The 22353-nt window shown below is 43.9% G+C and overlaps 1 long non-coding RNA gene across 5 annotated transcripts; it reads right to left on the bottom strand.

Moving 5' to 3' along the window:
- Positions 1-791: 791 nt before the first annotated feature.
- LOC145721622 (uncharacterized) lies at positions 792-21808 on the bottom strand. Of its 5 annotated transcripts, XR_014145435.1 has the most exons (6): positions 21724-21808; positions 21423-21514; positions 17287-17355; positions 11112-11250; positions 2320-2506; positions 792-1428 (listed from the first exon to the last, which is right to left on the bottom strand). It is a non-coding gene; the product is annotated as an uncharacterized LOC145721622 (long non-coding RNA). The 5 variants fall into 5 exon arrangements; XR_014145433.1 differs by lacking the exon at positions 21724-21808 and having other exon boundaries at positions 21423-21690; XR_014145434.1 differs by lacking the exons at positions 11112-11250; positions 17287-17355.
- Positions 21809-22353: the final 545 nt, after the last annotated feature.

Below are 22353 nucleotides of genomic sequence, written 5' to 3'. Positions count from 1 at the left end.
CTAGCTACTACAACAAAAATGCCACAGACCGGGTGGCTCGTGAACAGCAAACATTTATTTATTCCTCACAGCCCCGGGGGCTGAAGTCCAAGATCAAGATGCCTGAAGATTCGGTGTCTGGTGAGATCCTGCTTTTTGGTTCACAGACACATTTTCAGTGTCCTCACCTAGTGGAAGGGGGTGAGGGGGCTCTCTGGGGTCTCTTTTATAAGGACTCCCATCCTGTCATGGGGGCCCCATGCTCATGACCTCAGCACCCCCCGAAGTCCCCACCTCCTAACACCATCACAGTGGGGGGTGAGGCTTCAACATATTAATTAGGGGGAATACAAGCATTTACTTTACAACGTGCCTAGGGCGCCTGGGTGGCTCAGTTGGTTAAGCGACTGCCTTCGGCTCAGGTCATGATCCTGGAGTCCCGGGATCGAGTCCCGCATCGGGCTCCCTGCTCAGCGGGGGGTCTGCTTCTCCCTCTGACCCTCCCCCCTCTCATGCTCTCTCTCTCTCTCATCCTCTCTCTCTGTCTCATCCTCTCTCTCTCAAATAAATAAATCAAAATCAAAAAAAAAAAAAAAGAATAGATAAGAACAGGGGCACCTGGGTGGCTCAGTCGGTTAAGCGACTGCCTTCGGCTCAGGTCATGATCCTGGAGTCCCGGGATCGAGTCCCGCATCGGGCTCCCTGCTCGGCGGGGAGTCCGCTTCTCCCTCTGACCCTCCCCCCCTCTCTTGTGCTTGCTCTCTCTCATTCTCTCTCTCTCAAATAAATAAATAAAAAAATCTTAAAAAAAAAAAATTCTCTTTACAACGTGCCTCAAGGTCCACAGTGCCTGCCAATGAGTGCTGGAAGCACCCCACAGTGGGAGGGGAAGGAAACCAGAGGTGCGGGATCGGCACGCCCACGACTCTCAGCAAGGCACTGAGACCCTGGGCCGTCAGGGGGCTGCACGGGAGAAGGCCTGGGAGTGTCCTTTCAGGAAGTGGTGACAGTTCTGTGGCAGCAGGACAATCCCTCCTGACACTGGCCCTGCTTATTTCCAGAAACGTCATCACCTTTTTCTCGGAGGTCAGCCCATCATGCTGGGGGGCCACACGCCCGGGAGGACCCGGGCGCTGAAAGCAAAGTCGAAAAGCCACCAACAGGCAGCGAGGCCAGGCCGGCAGGGGGGTGTGCCTGAGGGGCCTTCTGCGGGCAGCTTGGCTAGCAGCTCCAGCCGGGCCCAGCAGGTGCGTTCTTTGTGACAGCAGGACGCCCCATGGTCATCCCTCAGCCCAGGCTGTGACCCACATGTCCCCAGGGCTGTGGCCATGGGTGCCTGCTGAGCCCGCACCACTTCCTGCCGTGTAATACTCAGTTGCTGACTTGTCCTCGGGGTCTTAGCAGGGTTCCTTCAGGCAAAGAATGGTCCATCCAGGAGGAGCCGTCTCCCTGCAGACCAAAATGGGAGAATCAGGGACCACCTCCCCACCAACCCAGGAACAGAAGGCGGGATTCCCATGGTGTCTGGGTGGCGATTTATTAATTCGTGGATGGGGCCATTCTGAAATTTAGAGGAGCCAGAAAGTTCTGGAGAAAGAGAGAGTGAGACAAAAGGACAGCACCTGCCTGGGAGGGTGGAGGAATTTTCAAACACAGTTATCTGTTTTTAATTTTACTTACTGAAGGTGGTGAACTCTCCACCGTTCCGAAGATGGAGTCAAGAGCCCCCTTATTTGGATGTCAAGTGAGAATGATGTCAGAGGCTTAAGGGGTGTATGGTCCCTCAGATTATATTAAAATTTTTATTATACACGAAGGCCACCTCCCAGGCAGAGCCCCTGGGGGCAATCTGGTCCTCCCTACCCCCCGGCTCAGGAGTGTCGGCTAGCCTCCAAGGGCCCCCACCAAAGGTGCCCAAGGTGGACTGCCATATCCAGCCTTACCGGGGAGAGGGAATTCCCGAGCTCTGCCCTGCGGGCGAAGAGCTCCAGGCCTGGGGAAGCCCCAGCAGAACCGCAGAAGAACCCCAGGTGCTAACGATAAGAAGCCCTAGCCAGAGGTTTAATTTTATAATCATCTCAGGACATTGATATTTTTAAGTTTCTCTTATGGAATTGAACGAATTGTAGAGTATCAGTATAAATATTATTATATAATCACCTAGGATGCCAAATCTGAGGAATAAAGGGGAGTTGTTTTATCACCGTTTTCTTCAACCTTTAATGACTGTAAAATTACTGGAAAAGTTGAACGGCATGTGGATTCCATTTTGCTAATGATTTAAGAATGTAGAGGAATCAGAGACAGGAGTAGAACAATTGAATTAGAGTCCGAACTTACCGTGAGACACCTACACGTTGGGGTCACATGAAACAGTTATATAGAAATAGGCATGCAGTCGTGCGCGAGGCCGCTCTAAGGTGATGACTGAAAACACGTGCCCTGGAATAGGACCGCCCTGTCTTCATCCCCATCTTCGTGTCCACTCCAGCAGGGGGGGAGCCTCCCCGTGACTCAGTGGCCTCATCTGGAGGGTGCAGGTAACAATACCCATCTCAGGGTAGTGGTTGTGGACATAGAAGTGAGCGCACACCCGTAAAGTGCTGGGAACACACGCACACACTCAAGGAAAGAGTCGCGTCTTGCCCACAAACCCAGCAGCACGAGAGCTGATAGGCGTGATAAAGTGGGGTCTCGAGTCTGCTTCTCCACAGACGACGTCCTCTAGCTGAAGTCACATCGAGCAGAGTTGTTTCCAAGGCCAGACAGAAACTTGTAATTTGGACACTGGGATAGGAATTTCACACCTGTTATATCTGTTAATCCTCACAATAGCTTGAAAATCTGGTGCTGTTATCTATAGAGTTGTGCCAACAGAGACTCGGGAAAGCTGTCCTCCAACAAATAGGTAAACTAGCATTTGAAGCCAAATTTAATAGTCTAAGATGGAGATTGAGAAATTGGTATTCATTCAAGGGGGTGGGGGAATGGAACAGTTAGAAATCATCAAACTAGGGCACCCTCCAGAAACCTGGGCACAGCTCATATGAACAAACAAACCACAACAAAACACACTTGACATGAGACCTCGTTTTTGTCCAAAGTACCCATGATGGGCAGAACATGGGTAACAATGGCCATAGTTGGGATGAAGACTAGTAATGTTTGTGTGAAACTTATATTTTAATAATTACATCACTTTCTATTCAGGAGGCAAATATTGTCAAGAAAGAATTCAAATGTCGAAGGGGCATTAGAACAATCTACTATTCGATTGTATTTCTTATTGAGTAAAGACCCAATGAAGCAAACACTGGGAATATTCAAAGTCTGGTCATCTGGCTCAAATTAATTTCAGTAGCAGGAGAATAGCATCAATTACACACTAAAATAGATCTAACATTATTAGTGTGGAATACAGGGAGGCCAATCATGATTCACTTCCGTGGGCTTAGGTGACCTCAACACCAGAACATCTCAGCTCAACTAACCTCAAGGGGGCTGGTATTGTTGCAGAAAGCCCTGCTCGGCACTCCCAGGCAGGTGAACTGTTTATGCATTTGATATATCCCAAATGGACGTGTTGAAGACCTATTTACCATTCTGATACCAATTCCAGTGTGGGGGTGTCTATATAGGTCCCCCCTACAAGACTAAGCAATTCACCACCACCTGGGTGTCCTACAATTCGACTCAATTCTGACACTGTCTACCTGGAGAGGGGTCAGATCTCACAGGTGAAGGGCTCAGTCCCACAAGACTGCCTCCACCCTTCATACACCGATTACAAGTCCAGGTTGTGTGACCAGGCTTCTGACAGATGGCTGTAGATCGGAGGTTGCAGCAACCCCCTCTCTAGATTCCATTAATTTGCCAGAGAGGCTCATAGAACTCCGAGAAATAGTTTACTTACTGGATCACCAGGTTATTTTTTTTTAAGATTTTGTCTGTTTATTTTAGAGAGAGAGAGAGCAGAGGGAGGGGCAGAAGGAGTGGGAAAAAGGGAATCCCCAAGTAAGCTCCCTACTGAGCAGGGAGCCCAACGCGGGGTTCAATCCCAGGACCCTGAGATCATGACCTGAGCCAAAATCAAGAGTCGGCAACTAGGCCATCCAGACGCCCCTGGATCACCAGTTTATCATAAAGGATGTAACTCAAGAATGGCCAGATGGAAGAGACACATAGGACAAGGTATGGGGGAAGGGCTTGGAGCTTCCATGTCCTCCCCCAGAAAGCCACTGTCCCCAAGTCTCCAGGGGTTCCCTGGAAGCTCTCTGAACCGCATCCTTTTGGGGTTTTATGAAGGTTCCATTACACAGATCCCCCTTCCAGCCCCTCTTTCCTTCCTGGAGATTGGTGGGGGTGCTGGATCTGAAACTTCAAACCCTCCAGTCACAGGGTTGCTTTTCCAGGCAACCAGCCCCTAAAAGACAGTGCCTTCCAAAAGACGCCTCATTAACATAACAAAAGACATCTCCATTACCTTCTTCACTTAAGAAACCCCAAAGGTGCTAGGATCTCTGTGCCAGAAACAGGGGAGAAGCCCGAATATGTATTTCGTACTATAAATCACAACATCACGGCCTCGTTAATCAAAGACCTTGAGCCTGGCAGGGAATGGTCCCTGCCTGCCGCTTTCCCGGCAGGAGTGACCGTGGCCCAGAGACAGACTCCTGGAGTAAACACCTGCTCTGGCCCTGACCTGGGGGTGAGCCAGAGGACTCTGCGCAGCTCTCAGTTTCACTCTCTGCGTGAAGGACTGTCGCCAGAGTGAAGGAGATCCTGCGCCCCCCGCGTTCACCCAGTGCCGGAAACAGAGCTAAGTCCTCAGCAAATACTATTATGTCATTAACAGGGCTGACAATTTATGGCAATTTCCTTCCTCATTTCATGTTTTTCTGTCTGATTCTGCTGTCCTACTTTTCATGCTATAAATCTGGTATCTAACCACAGATAGCAAGTTCCAACAGAGTCTTTATTTTACAGCTTGGTCGTTCATTCTGACATTGTCTAAAACGCCCTGCAGCATCCAGAAGCATTCAATAAATCCTTGGCGAATTAAAGGGATTTTCACATTAATAATGGTAGCATTTATTATGTATTTTCTTTGCGCTGGGCCCTATGCTGAGTGTTTCACGTGCTCGAACTCATTTAATCTCCACTAACAGCCTTGAAACGCAGATACTCTATGAATGAAATACATTTTTTGATGAGCGGCAAGGAAGCTGCATTTTTCGTTGCCATAGCAACAGAGGTCTGGCCACACAGATCCGATTTTCGGAGGCATAGTCATTGTTCTGCTCTGGTCTCCTGTGTCAGCGCGGTTTCAAGGCACTCACATGAAGACAGTGCGGCGTGAGGCCTGCCCAAAGAGATTTTCTTCATTGCTGCCATTGTTTCCCACAACGGCAGATGGATGTTCTAGAATCTAGACCCTCCCATTACTGCATGGAAGCTCTCTGTGAGCCCAGGCACAGACCTCAGAGGTCCGTGGAACGTGCCAAAGACATACAAAATGAAAAGGGAGAAAGTTGGTGTGTACTTGGGGAGCTTGGCTTTAATTCGGTTGTTAAATGCTTGAAAGCATTGGGTCTATAAAAGTGCAGGGGGCACGATCGATTATGAAGGATTCAGGGTTTGCATGAACACTTCACATACACTGTGAGCTGGCCAGTCGACACCCCAGACTTCTGCTCAGGGTCCTTGGCAGGCCAGATGGGTCCCAGAAATCTCTTTCACGGTGGCAGCCTCTGTTTGAGAAGGGATCGTATTCATAGATGTCCTTTGCAAGAGGTAGGAACTTTATAATGTACCCTTTATAATGTCTTGTCCACTCGAACTCATAATAAAGCACTAATGAACGTTCATGGTGCAATGAAAGAATGTGTGCCCTTGAGTAAAAAAAATAAAATAAAATAAAGAGATATATTTATAGAAATATATACATATGTGCTATAGTTTTCTAATTTTTAAAATGTTATTGAATACTAAAACACAGTATTTCATTCTTTTTACATTTTTGTTATGGTAAAGTAAACATACTATAATATTTACCATTTTAACTGTGTTTAAGTGTGCAGTTCAGGGATGTTCTATATATCCATATGTTGTGCAGTGATCACCATCCATCTCCAGAACCCTCATTGTCCCAAACTGAAACCCCTTATCCACTAAACACATACACTGCTTTCTTTCGTAGCAGCTATCAAAGCAGACTCATGAGGATTCTTGCTTTTTTCTTGTATTTTTTCTTTTCTTTTCTTTATTTTTTATTTACTGAAGTGGACTTGACATACAATATTAGTTTCAGGTGTACAACATATGGATTCGACAATTCTATACATTACAAAATGCTCACCACAATAAGTATAATCACCATCTGTCACCATACAACATTGTTAAAATACTTTTCATCCCTGTGACTTATTTATTTTATAACTGAAAGTTTCTACCTTTTAATTCCCTTCCCTTATTCCACCTGCCCAGACCTTCCTCCCCTCTGGCAACCACCAATTTGTTCTCTATATTTATGAGTCTGTTTCTATTTCTGGTTTTATTTGTTCATTTGTTTTGTCTTTTGGATTCCATATGTAAGTGAAATCATATGGTGTTTTTCTTTCTCTGCCTGATTTATTGCACTTAGCATTATACCCTCTAGTTCCATCCATGTTGCTGCAAATGCCAAGATCTCATTCTTTCTTATGGCTGAGTAATATTCCATTGTACGTGTACACCATATCTCCTTTTTTTAAAAGTTTTATCTTTAAGTAATCTCTACACCCAACATGGGGTTCAAACTCACAATCCTGAGAGCAAAAATTGCACATTCCCCTGACTGAGCCAGCCAGGCGCCCCGACCAGATCTTTTTTATCCATTCATCTACCAATGGACACACAGGTTGCTTCCATATCTTGGCTATTGTAAAAAATGCTGCAATTAACAGAGGGGTGCATATATCTTTTTGAATTACTGTTTTTAAAATTTTTTTAAATTTTATTATGTTATGTTAGTCACCATACAATACATCATTAGTTTTTGATGTGGTGATCCATGATCCATTGTTTTCGTATAACACCCAGTGCTCCATGAATTACGTGCCCTCCTTAATACTTTTGTTTTGGGGGGTTAAATACCCAGTAGTGGAATTACTGGATCATAGTGTAGTTCCATTTTTAACTTTCCGAGGAACATCCATACTGTTCTCCAGAGTGGCTGCATCAGTTTGCATTCCCACCAACAGTGCACGAGGGTTCCCTTTTCTCCACATCCTCACCAACACCTGTTGTTTCTTGTGTTGATTTTAGCCGTTCTGACTGGTGTGAGGTGATACCTCATTGTACTTATAATTTGCACTTCCCTGATGATCAGTGATGTTGAGTATCTTTTCATGTGTCTGTTGACCATCTGGATGTCTTTGGAAAAATATCTGTTCAGGTCCTCTGCTCATTTGTAATCATATGTTTGGTTTTCTTTGGTATCGAGTTGTATAAGTTCTTTACATGTTAACCCCTTATTGGATATGTTGTCGGCAAATATCTTCTCCAGTTCAGTAGATTGCCTTTTCATTTTGTTGACGGTTTCCTTTGCTGTGCAAAAGCTTTTATTTTCGTGTAGTCCCCATAGTTTATTTTTGCTTTTGTTTCCCTTGCCTCTGGAGACAGATCCAGAAAAATATAGCTAAGGCCTATGTCTAGAAGTTTACTGTCTATGTTTTCTTTTAGGATTTTTATGGTTTCAGGTCTTACATTTAAGTTTTTAATCCATTGTGAGTTTATTTTTGTGTATGGTGTAAGAAAGTAGTCCAGTTTTATTCTTTTGCATGTTGCGGTCCAATTTTCCCAACATCATTTGTTGAGGGGACTGTCTTTTCCCCATTGGGTATTCATTCCTCCTTTGTCGAAGATTAATTGCCCATGTAATTGTGGGTTTATTTCTGGGCTCTCTATCCTGTTCCACTGATCTATGTATCTGTTTTCATGCCAGTACCATAATGTTTTTATCATTATAGCTTCGCGGTATAGTTTGAAATCTGGGACTGTGATTCCATGACAAATCTTAAAGCATGCATATATATTTCAGTCTCTAGCATTATGGGATATTCAAATCAGGAAACATATTCTGAGATGTTTGACATTCTCTGTGGAAATGTGGGTCATGTGAAACTTAAAATAGGGAAGTGACTACGACTTTATTATTAAGGAAATGTGCTGAGAATTATGAAATTAACACATGAAATTAGATACTAAGCTTGAAATTTGAATCACATTTGCATTACTTGGAAAAAAAAAAAAGAAAGTAAAAGGAATTGTGTCTAAAAGAAGCCAGAAAAGGATGTAGGTAGAGTTGCTTAAGATAATAGCATCCGACAGATTTTAGTACAGGTTAGCGGTTCGTGTGTTGCTCTTAGGCTCAAAGTGAGTTACATGGAGTTACTGATATTATTATTGTTAGTATTTTATGTTTTAATCTTTTCACACCTCACTTGCTTCCATGATGGATTTCACAGTTTCGTGGATGGTGCTTTAAGTGGGAAGAAGGTGGGAATACCAGGACAATGGATCTGTATCACAGTAACAATGGGATGTCACCCAGCTGGGCCCCCAGCACTGACCCTGCATTTTCCAAAAGCCATTGTATGAAGAACCGTGTCTAAAAACTCATAGAACTAAATTCAGTACATACATATTTGAAGGAGAATAACTCTGATTTGAGGATTACATTTTCGAATCCTTTTTTCTCTCCCAAGTGGATGGACTTTTCAAACTTGTCAAAAACACTCTTCTGTCACTATAGATCCTTTGTCCTCTCTCTTCCTTAGGACAGTCCACGAGAGTTACAGAGAAGAGCCTTGCATTACTAAATACTGTCAGTAGAACCAGATCGTGTCCAGGAGAATATTAAAGCTAAGCTAACGACAGAAAAAATTGATTTAGCATTTGCAACTGAAATTTTTTAGTTTGCAATATCTTTTACTATATTCTCCATGTGAGCAAGTAAACATTTTGAGTAATGAATGTTTATTACCGTATACTCCTAATATAAGCTTTATATTCTGACCTACATTTATGTATAAATGTCCAATACATGGGTTAACAATATAAACCAAAGATTTACAGAGTTACTTCATCTTTGGTGTTTAGTACCTCATTTACAGAAAACAGTCCAAAATTATTTGCCAAATGGAACAGTTAGGGAATAATAGTTTTGTTCCAGTTAAAATAAATCCTGTAAAGGAGTTTTGTTATCTTATCTACATAGCATCCTCTAAACTGAGCACATGCTTTATGCTATTTATATTATTTAAATAGGAAAATAAGAAACAGTTGAACTGAGCTGAATTATCAGATTAAGTTCTTTGTTTTTAATAAAAACATATGAAAGATAAAATAAGGGCCCTCTATGAATTTACTATTACCAAATAACTTTTCCAATATTTTTGAGATCTTTCTTTTTAGTCTTTTTTATACATATTTTATATAGCAATTATAATACTGTGCTTTGTTCACCTAACGTGAGCACATTTCACATTTTAGAAACTTGACAAACATTTTAATGAATTTTTGCTCATTTGTTGCCTAGACGTGTCATGCTGTAATTATTCACTTTTATATTGTTGAAAATTTAGATCTTTGATTTTTATTACTATTATGAGCACACTATGAGAAAGATCTTTCCACATGTGTTGAGATTATTATCTCAGAAAGATTCCCCAAAATAAGAATACTGAATCAAAGGCTATGAACATTTAAGATTCTTGTCGATTTGCTTCTTCAGGTAAATAATTTTCTCAAATAAACAAGACTTATTATTTATAGTCACATCAGCAATGTACCTGAGCACTCATTTTTTAATTCTAAAATTTAAAGGTTATAAAATACCATTTCTTTTTAATACGAGTCTTTTGAGTAACAGTGATGGTTAGTCTTATGTGTCAAATCTACTGGGCTACAGGGTGCCCAGATACTTGGTCAAAAATTACTCCAGGTATTTGTGTGAGGGTGATTTTGGATGAGATTAGTATTTCAATGGATAGACTAGCTCAAGCAGATGGCCTTCCCTCATGTGGGTAGGTCTCATCTGATCGGTTGAAGGCCTGACTAGAACAAAAAGCTGGCTCTTCTCCAAGTAGAAAGGAATTCCTCCTGCCTGACAGCTGTTGAACAGGAACACTGGGTTTTCCCTGCCTTTAGACCTAAACTGAAATGTGAACTCTTCTTTGGCTTGTGAGCCTCCTGGCTTGGACTAGAACTACACCTTCAGCCCTCCTGGGTCTCCAGATTGCAGACTCACCGTGCAGATCTTGGGACATGTCAGCCTACATAATCACATGAGCTGATTCCTCATAATCTGTCCATCCATCCATCTATCCATCCATCCATCCATCCATCCATCCATCCATCCATCCACCTACGTATCCATCTATCCATCTACTTATCCACCCATCTATCTATCTATCTACACATTCACACATACATACATATGTACATCCTTTTGGTTCTGTTTCTCTGGAGAGCCCTAAGACAACCACTTGACCAGTTTACTGCCTATTTGCTAATTAATTACATTTCCTTACTTTTGAATGATATGCTCATGTTCTCTGGCTATGTATAATTTAGGGCGTTCTTACTGGTTGCCAGGAACTAAATTCTATACATTTTTATCATATTTTCAGTAAACTTTAACTGTCCTGACCAACCCACCTTCCTAAAATTTCAAGAAATTCACTCAGAAACACTAAATTTTAACGAAAACTTAAAGAAAATTCTGATTCAGAAAAAAAGAAACGAATGAATAACTAGAGTATGTAGGACACGGCTTCTCTTCCTCCTGGTCAAAAAAGAAAAAAAAATGAAAAGCCAGTTTCATGTTTAGTCCTCTATGAATTAGTTGCTCTTTTGGCATTGTGTCATGGCCAAATCCCAAGGACTGGCCCCGGGTTCTCCAGCAATGCATTAGGTCTCTGCCACTACAGGGCAGTTTGACAGAGCCGTGAAGTTCATTTTTACTTGTACTGGAGAGATTCTCAGCCTTGTGAAGGCGATCAGCCCGAGGCATTGGCAGAGCAGTGGGGCTGCGGGCCGAAGGTCTGCCCTGAACTGTGCAGGTGGGCCTCCCGCCCTTGGCCGTCTACCTCTCACAGCTCCAAGCTTCGGGAAATAGGGACACCACTGCTCCCATCTGGCACCTTCCTACGTCTCGCAGTTGCCCGTCCCTACATCCGTCGACAGGACATTTGCGCCAGCCATGCGCTCTTCCCTCTACCTTGGAAGCTGAAAGAGAAGTAAAACAACTCTGCAACCAACAGGAACAGTTTCTGACCTCTGCGGTGGTTCGTAAGGATTTATTTAGCTGCTTCTGGTTTTCGTGGCAAGAATTTCCTTGAAACCCTAAAAGGACCTCCACTTTTACATAAATCACACCAAAACAGTCCCCAGCCTTGCTTGCTATCATTCTCCCTGTGGCTGACCACGAGCTCTGTGTGTCAGGGACGTGCAGCCCGGGACCCTGGCCAGAGCACTTCCTCCCTTGCTCTTTCCCAGGCCCTTAACTCCATTAGGAGGGGCCTAATTGGCCACAACCTGCACACAGAGAGGGGTCTCTACCTTAAAAAGCCTCAAAAACCCACTGTCCAAACTAAAAATCTCAGCACGCTTTGCTGCCTAATGTTCACTTACAGAAGAAAAAAAAATGAAAACTGGGATTAAGAGAGCCGGAGGAAATGGAATTCCAGCCCTAAAACCCAACTGGCCAATAACTAGCCACAGAAAGTGGGATCATTCATTGTTTTTTCCTGAGACTAAAATTAAAACTATTATTATTTCCCCCACTTAATGGTTTAAGTTTAACCAACAGTTGTAAATATTTTAGCAGGCAAAGAAAGGTTTTTCTTAATAGGATTTCATTCAAAATATAGGATAGTAATTAAAGGAAACCACTGGTGTTTACAGTTTTATACTCCCCCTATTAAATGAGCTATGTATGAAGAAAAATGTGTGTCATAAATGGAGATTATGGTCACGGGAGAGGATTATCTATTTTAAGCTAAATATAAATAATTCATATGTTCCCCATAATAGCACATGCTGTCCTAGATGTTTGATATCAATTCATAACACAAAGAAACCGATAACGTTACTAAAAGGTGGTCATAAAAATATTTCTAATTTCCATTGTCTACCACAAAAATGCTGGTAATTATTTAGGGCGAGAGCTTTTTTTGTTTTCTGAAATTATTCTAACAAAACCACTTCCTTTAAAGATGCATGATGAAGTGCAGGCCTCGGCTCATTGCAAACACATCTGTGCAAAATTGCTAAGAAACCTATTCGAATGTTTCCTTTCTTTTTTAAAGTGCGTATCTTGGGCTGTAACGGTCATTGGAAAGTGCTGCTAAATTTGCAGGAGAAAATTTTGTATAGAACATTGCTTTAGGGAGGAAATGACAATTAAGCCCTTAAAAAAAGATTTTGCAGCAAGAGGATTGTACTTCTATGGCCTCAAACATTTTCTTCCTACTTTTTTGTAACACCAGAAAGATTTGGGGTTGCCTTAACAAAAAACCTAGATAAAATAAAAACAAAGATGATTAGCAGAAAACTAAACAGCTTAGGGTCAAGCTGCTGATTCTTAGAGACTCCTCCAGGAAAACCAGAATTCTAGATCATATCATTTCTCTGGGCCACACCTGCCTCCGAAAGCCAGGTTGTATAGTTAGAAAAGAGCTGGGGTGGCAATCCCAGGACCACAGGTCACTTCAAACATCCCCGCATCAAGGAGAAGACAGGGGAAAAGAAATGCCCTGGACAACGAGTCCACCAAATAGAGACACTTAGTGACCATGTCCTGTGTGAGATCCTGGGGCACAGGACCTGCAAGTACAGACTCATGCTTTGCCTCAGGAAGACGCTGGTCTTTAAAAGCAGAAGCGGGGGGGGCGCCTGGGTGGCTCAGTCGTTAAGCGTCTGCCTTCGGCTCAGGTCATGGTCCCAGGGTCCTGGGATCGAGCCCCACATCGGGCTCACTGCACCGTGGGAAGCCTGCTTCTCCCTCTCCCACTCCCCCTGCTTGTGTTCCCTCTCTCGCTGTGTCTCTCCCTGTCAAATAAATAAAATCTTTAAAAAAAAAAAATAAAAGCAGAAGGGGAGTGTCGTCGAGTGCTGAGCCATGAATGCAGCCTACAACAGAGGAGGTCACTCGTGCAGCAAGAAGCCACCCCGCGAGCAGGATGGGAGGTGTGGGGCAGCACAGTGGGACACACCATGGCGATGTCACCTTGGCCGCTTCGGCCCCCGTCCCGCCCTCACCTCCACCTGCCTGGCTCTCCTTCTCCATCCTTCTTCCCTTCCAACCTGCCAAAGGCAGTACCCTGGAAGCACCAAGTTGAAAGAGATCTCAAAACACCAGGTTCACAATGTTCAAATCATTCAGGGTCTCAGGTTTCGCCCCTGCTAATAATTTCAGTTCTTCTTGCTGGACAGCGAGGCAAGCCCCGTAGAAAGCATCAGGGAGGGCTAGCCCTAGTCCCTTTCCAATAGCTGGCGGGTCCCCATGAATAGAGTGAGGGGCAGTCTCGCTGGGAGGTCTTTGGGGCTTCCTCCACGGAGCCATGCCTTTCTTCTGCGACCTTCCAGCCCTCAGCTTGTGTGCCTCCGAGTCTGTTTTCCACACCTGTGAGCCGCCCGGACCACAACTTCCCAGGCTGGCCCAGTCCCACCCTGAATGATTACACTTCCATCCTGCCTTAATGTGTGCCTCTCCCTGCGTCCCTCTTCTTTCGGAGACTACCTCCCACGCCGCTGCTCAAATCTGCTCCTTCTCGCGGGCTTTCTGCGGTTTCTCATGTGATGCTCAGTGATGAAACCATCTACAGTGTTCCCGGCAGCTTCTGAATAAAGCCAGGTGTTTTCCACTGTTCTAGTCCTGACTCTCCAACCAGCTTTGTGGCCTAGAAGAAACCCTTTCCCAAAATCAGATATATTGTCTATAAATGACTGGTCTCTTTGGATTATATGTTGGGTAAGAGACCAACCTGATGAACTCTGGAGGTGCTCTCAAGCTTACACTACATTCATTTATTTATTTACTAATATATTTATGTGGTCAACAGATAGTTATTTAGCACTTGTTCAGTTTGGGGCACTATGCTAACAGCTAGCAAATGTCGTATAGGATGGCAAATTAAAATAAATTACTGATTAGATTTTGTATTGATATACATCACTTCCATGCATCTATTTATCTATATCCTTACATGGAATGACCTATTATCCACCCACCCATGAGCCCACTGTCTCCAGCACTATATTATATGCTTCTCAAGAAGAGGAACAGAAACCATATCTCCCTGTATACAACCCAAGAACCCAGCACACTGCCTTTTGGTTGACATGAATGTTGGTGAACATTCATTCATTCATTCAACACTCATGCTATGTGCCACCGTGTGCTTCAAATAGAGTCATCACAAAGCCCTGCACTCATGGACTTTACATTTTATGGGGGGAAACAAGGAATGCAAAACTCAATGAAAGAATAAACAGCATCAGCACAAACTTTCAAGTAGTTGAGAGTAGATAAATAAGTGAGAGAAATGTAAATGCAACAGTGACTCAGCACCACAAAGGGAAGATGAGAGGAGGCCTGTTGGAGGGGAGCGCTGAGCAGAGACCTGATTGGACAGAAAGAGCAGGAAGCTGTGAAGACAAAGGAAAGGAGCATTTCAGTGGAGGCCAGGGACCAGAACACATGCCATATTCCGGGAAGAGAAAAGAAGGTCAATGGGCCCAACCATAGCAAAATCAGAGAGCATGACATAGCACTGTGGACAAGAATGACTTCTTGAATGGACTGTAGACAATGAGGTGCTTCTTTACCCGTCAGCCAACTGATCCTTTCAAAATATGTCACATAGTGCAACTCTTCTGCTCAAAATAGTCCATGATTTGGCCACTTGGAATAAAACCCAGAGTCAATACAACAACTTAGGAGTTTGTAATGCCCTCTGCTCCTGACCCTCGCCCTCTAGCCATCCACATGCCTCCCTCCTCACTGTCATCATCAAAAACTTCTTCAGAAGCCTTCTCAGACACCTGTCCAAAATCTAGCCCTTTCTTCTATCACTATCCACTAACCTCTCTGGTCTATTTTTCTTCTTAGCCCTTACCAATGCCTTGACAATTAACTAGTTGGTTATTTGCTTATCCGTTTGTTGTCTATCTCTTTGAACTAGGATCCATTATCTTGTACATGACTCTATACCCACCACCAAGAATCACGTCACACACAGAATGGGTACTCCATAGATACGGGCTGAATGAAGGAATGAGGAAAGTCATGGATACAACCAGACCAGCGAGGAATATAGAAAGCCATTGGATCAGCTCTGATGAAAGGGGACAGTATCTTGTATTGATGTCAGTAGTAGAGACGGAGAAAGGTGGGAAGACTCAGTAGAATCGATAGGAAAGGCAGTCAACCAGGCATGAGAAATAGTGGCAACTGAAGAATTAGGAAGGGCTTGGAAAAGTTTGGAATTTGAACAACTAGAGCAATGGTGGGACTGTTCACTGGGAAGAGAGGACTAAAGAGTATGGTTTTCTGTTCATTTTCATATTTATACTCTTATTTTTACTGAGAGTTTTTCTTTTGTCCATAATAGTCTTGTGTAATATGTTAGCTCAGTGAAAATTTCACTTATGCAGTGGATTAACAAGTCTGAAGCTCATAAGAGAAGTCATAACTAGAAATATAAACAACGATCATGTACATACACAAATAAGTTTTTTTCAGAGCCATGCAGGTGAATGACTTTGCTTGAGAGGAGAAAGCTGTTATAGAAGAAAAGGGGGTCAAGATTCTATCTTCCTGACATTTAGAGTTTGAGAAGATGAGGGAGACCCTGCAAAACAGACTCAGAAGAAGGAGCCGATAAAGCAGAAGAAGAATCAGGAAATAATACAGGGTCTTAAGAGGAAATGTATGGTCGGCTGCGTCAAATGCTCCTGAGAGTTCAAATAAGATAATTCCAGGGAAGTGGACATTGGATTTAGCAACATGAAGAACATTGTTGACCTGAGGAGAACAGTTCCCGGTGGGGTCATAGGAACAGTAGCCCCTGGAAAGGTTAACTGTTAAACTTAATATATGCATAAGAAGAAGGAATGCTGTCTCTGTCTATCATCCATCCATCCTTCCATCAATCCTTCTTTCTTTCTTTCCTTCCTTCCTTCCTTTCATCCATCCATCCATCCATCCAACTGTCCATCTACCCATGCCTCAGGAGAAGGTACTGGCTCAGAGAGACAATGATGTCTAGTCCCCTATTAGGCAAGAATTGTTTGAAGTAATGGGGTTACATGCTCAAGCGGATATGTCTGATAAGGAGGAAAAACTCAAAAAAAAAAATTAGACTTGAAATAATGATATAGGAGATTGTCAAATCCATGAGAGTGGGTGGAATCATTGAGGGAAAAACATACTGGGAAGAGAGCAGAGGTTTGTGAAGGAAAGCCCAGTGGTCAGGGAGAAGCAGAGTGGTGAAAGGAGCCGGAGGGTAAATGTAGGCTTTTGTCAGAGATCTAATTCAGGAACCAGACCAACAAACTGCAAGAGTACATCTCAGAGGTTATTTGAGCAACTTCAAGTCAAGCTGCAGGATGCATGAAGTGAAAGTGTCCCCCATTGTGACTTGTTACTGCAAAAGAATCATCACACGCCTTCAGCTGCAGCCTTGTGGCACTTAGACACACCAGGTGACCCAAATGTGGCATCCTCTTGCTCTATGACTATGCCAGGTGGGGGGGGGAGTTTCTGAGATTTCCAGCAGTGTGGCAGCCCCTCAGGAGGGCTGACCTGCCTTCTTTCTGATAAATTATAAGCTGTTCTCCTCCTGCAAGATCATAAAGGCATGGGATAAAAAGTGCCTGGAGAGGTCCATCAGGAGGCTACTTGTGGTTTTTCCTCTAAAAAAAGATGTGAAGTTTGGAAGAAGAACTAAAGCTCCTCCTAATATTTCTACTTTTGGGTGGGCTAGAGAAGAACAATGGACCGGATTCCATGCTGGGGACAACAATCTAGTTATCTGGCCTCTGCGAAGGAAAGCTGCCGTTGTCCCTGCAAAGAGCTCCCAGGATCACAGGTAGCCAGCAGCCAGCATCCGTCCCAGACGACCCCAAGTCCCAGCCACCCAGGGCCGGTTCCCTCCCCTCTCCCCACACACACGTCCCTTCTGACACCTTCCTCCAGTCTCTCCAAGGTCGCTCTCTGTGGCACCTGCCACAGTGGACTCTGACATGTGGGGCTCTTACCCGAGCCCCTCTGCCTCCTGCTTCTCACGTCCCTCCACTCGGACAATGCTCTCAGAGGCAGCCACTAGCCTGCGTGAGGTTGAACGAGGGACCAGAGAAGATCCCTAGTTAATATCTCAAAAAAATATCGTGCCACCACACAACATATCCCAACTTCAACATCCCTTTGGCCAAAAATGATCATTATCTTATCTTCATTATCTTATCTTCACACAGCTCCTTCCCATTTCACGGTACTCATGCTCAGTCACCCAGGTCATTTCCTACCACACCCTCCCCACCAATGACACCGTCTCTCAATCTCTCACACTGCTGAGTTTGTTTCTTCAGAAACCACAACTGGTGGTCCTTAGACACTTCTCTGGAAAAATACCATTTTACACAAAAAAAGATTCTCTTCCCCCAAAAAGGCTGATTAAATAAACACGAACAACTGAGAAGTCACTCGGATATATAGGTCAGTTAGCGAGTCACAACTGGAAACAAATAGGATATAGCTTAAAAGGATGCCTGAGAGCCATTTTTCCAAATCACACTGGCTCTTTAAAGTAACTTAGATTATATGAGCGAAAAGTATGCTCATTAGCAAAACCTAAATCAAGGCCGATGTAATTATATGGGTAACAGCTCGGTCTGAACACCTCAAGCTGCCTTGATAAGTGTCTCCGTCAGCTGGAAATGCGGGGGGGGCGGGGTGCAGGGCCGTGAAGCTGCTTTTAGCTACAGACATTTGTGACTTTTATAACTAGATAAGAAAGATAAAATTTAATTAATTTTAGTGTAAAATGGAAGAATCACATTCTGATTCCCATAGACACTCAGGCAGCCACTTTCAAAGAAAACTGACCAGGTTTGACTGAATCACCAGTACTCGAATTTCTAAGACGTTCTCGACACCTGACACTATTGTCCACTTTCTAGCTCGCTCACTGGCCCTCAGCAATGGCTTAAGTATGTTTTGGTAAAAGCTAACTGCTATAACTACAAATAAATATATTTGTGGGTCAAACACTAGGACACGAGTTTTACAAAAACTTGAAGTTTTTGTAAATAATGGTCACATTTTAGAACCTGGTAATTAAATGGTAAACGAGATTAAAAGTTTTCATTATGTGTTTGAAAGTGGTTTTTTTTTTTTTTTCTATCTTAACTCAGATCTTGACTAAAATAATACAGAATTGATTTAGTCAATGCTATTTGATTTCTTAGAACTATAGCGACTAGAACAGGATTTCCTGGTTTTTGAGAAAGCCGCAGAGATCAAACAACACATCTGGAGCCCCGGGCCTCATCTGCTGGGTGGTGGTGCAGTCACGCAGATTGCTTTATTAGTGCTTGGTTTCCACGGGTCTCCTTCTCTCTTTCCCTCATTGACTGGAGGAGTGCCTGGGACCCTCCGGGTTCTCCCCAGGACACCGAAGACTGTTCTCTCCATGGGCTTCTCTGTGTGTTTGTTTCGATTTTGTTTCTGATTTGTCCCATGTTGCTTTTCATGAAGAAAAACGTAAAGGAAACTTTTAGACAGAGCTTTTCTCTTTTCATCGAAAGAGTAAATGCTTCTCCTGATCCTTTGGAAATTTCCCCTTTCATGATACACTAAGCATTAAGTCACCCAATGTGAAGACTGTGGGATTTTAGCAAACGCGGTACCAGGGGGTTGCGTGCTCCTGGGGCTCCCCAGTGCCAAGGGGAGCACACTGCCGGCTTGCGGTTCGTGCTGTGTGTCTTCAGAGGAAGTGGGCTCATTTATCTCTGATTCACTCTGTGTCTTTTTCCTGGTACAGTGTGAGCTCCAAGTAGACCACATCTCAGTACCGTGGCCAATCAGAGACAGGGCTATCACCAAAATCCCATTGGAAAGAGACGTCTACAGCTTGGGGCTGTTGATTGACTTTGCGTTTCTATCTCAATCCCAGCTCCCTGTCCTCAGCGCCAAAGCAGTCTGGGATTACAAACCGTGCAAAACTACACCTGAAAGTGGCGACAGGTATCCAACACGTGTCTAGTCTTTCCAAGAAGAAAAAAGCCAGATTAGGTTAACAATTGTTGACCTTTCCATTGCAGCGTAGTTATGACAAGGTGCCTGCATACACACCACTTTCGTGTCCCTGAAGCAGTGACCTCAGACTCCTGAAAAGTAGCTTCCTGTCCTTCATTTTTCTATGACCGGGTGGACTGGGATGCCTAGAACATGGCCTAATCTAGACCCATCCCAAAATATCTCCACTCCAGAGGCGTGCATGGGTAAGTCTCAGATTCACCTTCGTTTTATTTCCAGGTGACACATGTTCCTATTGGGGGGAGGGGAGGTGGTGCGTCCTGACCTGCAGCGTGTATTATGTTCACTCAAGATCAAAACAGTCATGTACTGAAATGGGACCCAGCATGAAATCCAGGTGCCCTACAAAGGATCTGGAGAGTTTTAGGTAAACAGCACACATTTACTGTCACCCACTCTGAGCGGAGGGTAGGGGGGCGCTAGGAAGCTCATCCCCATGGCCGCTCACCGCAGAGACAGGGAGACTGCATAGCACACAGCAGGGAAAGGGTCAGGCAGGAGGGGAGGGCCCGGGGGGGGGGGTGCGTGATTAAGTTCTCCATGCAGCCTGAGGACCCATATAGGACAATGACATCCTAAATCCAGTCCCCAGAGTATGGCAGATGCCAGACATTACAAGGACTATTTGTGTTTAAATTTGCTACTTTCAATAACAAAAATTGCTATAATGAAAATACTAAGGAAGTCCATTTGTTCTGACCTAGGGAGAAAAGTGCTGACACCAAGAACAGCCATATCTTCCCAACATAAAGTGAAAATTTTCAGTCACAGCCATGATCAAATAGTTAATATCTATTGACCAAATCTTTTTTTTTTCTTTAATCTTCAGTTTACCATTTATATTCTCCTTCCACAGTCAGGAAGAACTACTGAAGACATAGAATCCTAGACAGATGATAATACAACCATCTTTAGAATTAAAAGCCATATTAAATAAGCCCAGAGGCAAGCACCTCCATGCATAAATATGTCACATTTAGTTGATCATTAGAAAAGTGCGAAAAATATTATGTCTTCACCCTGACGAAATTATGGGAAGACATAAAATTTACTTGAACCTTTTAACCCTTGCCAAGATCTGACACAAAATGCAAAATCAAGGGCAAGCTGAGGGTTTTTTCCTAGCTCACAAAGTTGCCAATGAGCACCGCAAAGTTTGCTAGCGCATTTTGTGCTTATAATTTTAAGATCAAGTGTCTGGATCCCATGGTGGACCAAGGATTCATAGAGAGGAGGGAGCAAAATGGCCTAGGGATGGGCAGCCAGCAATGCATTGTCTGTGGAGAATTCAAAACGATGAGAAAGCCAGCTGAAAGTCAGTTCACTGTCTATTTTCCCATGAACAGGCAGCTACGTGTAATATCAGCATGAAGTCCTTTATTAACAGGAGGGAAATCCTAACGGTTTATGAAACATTCACCCACATTATCACTTGCTGACAATCCTCAGTCGCTTAAATACACATAGAAAATCTCCCTTCACACAAACAAATGTAAAATAATACTAGATCAGAGGTTATGCAACATGTTGATTGTTCTCCCCACTGTAGTTCAGGCTCGGGTGATACATTGTTGGAAGGCCCAGAGTAGAAATTTGAGCGGGTGCCTCCAGAATTGAAAGGAAACCTGCCACTCTGTAATTGACTATATTCAGTATTTCGAGTGAACTTGGTTTTGAATTCATTACTCGAAATATTGCCACAATGCTCTTCTCAGCTTCATTGGTAAGAATAACTTTTGAGGAACTTCAACCACCAGGATTGGAAGGCATGACACTTTCTACGGTAACATCGTTGAAAATTATGAGGTTAAGGCAAGTCACGAACATTTTTGAATTGCTAATTTTTGCAATGGACTCATTTGCTGTAATATGAGCAAACACACGCCCTTGTAGTTTCAACGTGAAAAATGAAAGGACCGTGCAACATGCCAGGCGTGCCATTGTGAGCCTGATGAGAAAGCAGACAAAGAAACCCATCACAGAGAGAGGATGGGCCCAAGCAGCCTCTGCAGAGAGCACACATCGGAATACATCCCGTGGTACTTCATCTAATGCATGCATGGACTCAGAGCCTTACCTGTAAATACTCATGGCCATGACATGCTGCATGCAGACAGACATAAAACTCGAGAGATGGACCGGTCTGTGGAGAACGAGCTGTTGTTGCTGCTGAGAAACGAGAGAGAAGAGATAGAAATAGGGGTGGACTACGCAGGTAAAACAAGGCTCACGCTCAGTCCCGTGCTCCGGAATGTTCCCTCATCTAGTGTCAAAGTGCCAGCCCCTTTTTCAGATAGAAATGCTCTCTATCCCCATGCAGAGGAAGGAAGTGGATCACCGAGCAAATGCTTCTACACACACACACACACGGAATCTACCTTGAATTTTATACAGTCACTGTCGTTCAGAATGTTTCAGAAACACCTGCTGTATGTCAGGCTGTGTGCTGGGCACCCAAGAGAGGCGAACAGAGGGAGGCCCTGGGAAATGGGCTGGCCCAGGCCCTACCCCCGGGTCAGCCTGCCTGTGGCACGAACAGCTCCCCACCCCCACCCCACCCCCGGTAACTCTGACGCCCGTGGTTTCGAGCTCCAGTTAACACAGAACGGCAAACTCACATCACCCAAGGCTGTTGAAAACACTTGACTTCTCCGTCAGGGGATGTTCTTCTGCACCAGTAGTCCCCAGACTCTGTGGCAAGGGACCAGCTCAGATTACGTTTGATTGCTAGTTACTGGTTTTAAAAATCCCTGGCCTGCTAATTTTATAAATTAGAAAAATCAAATTACAAAAAGAAATGCATACAAAACGCAAGCCAAGCTTTTTACTATTACATTCGCTGACCTAGAATCACTCTGTCAAATTACTATAAAACTTTCTGAAAGCTACGAGTCTGGTTCTGTGCTGAGCGTGTGACACACTAGTCACAAAGCGCTCGCAGACAGCCCTGGGGCACACATCACCCGCTAAGTGGCCCCACTCTAGACTCCAAAAGAGGATTGATTTGT

The sequence above is a fragment of the Leptonychotes weddellii genome, chromosome 5, assembly GCF_054177405.1.
Source record: "Leptonychotes weddellii isolate Sample4059 chromosome 5, ASM5417740v2, whole genome shotgun sequence".
Lineage (NCBI taxonomy): Eukaryota > Metazoa > Chordata > Mammalia > Carnivora > Phocidae > Leptonychotes > Leptonychotes weddellii.
Note: the sequence above shows the minus strand (reverse complement) of the source record. Positions and strands in the feature narration are given on the sequence as shown.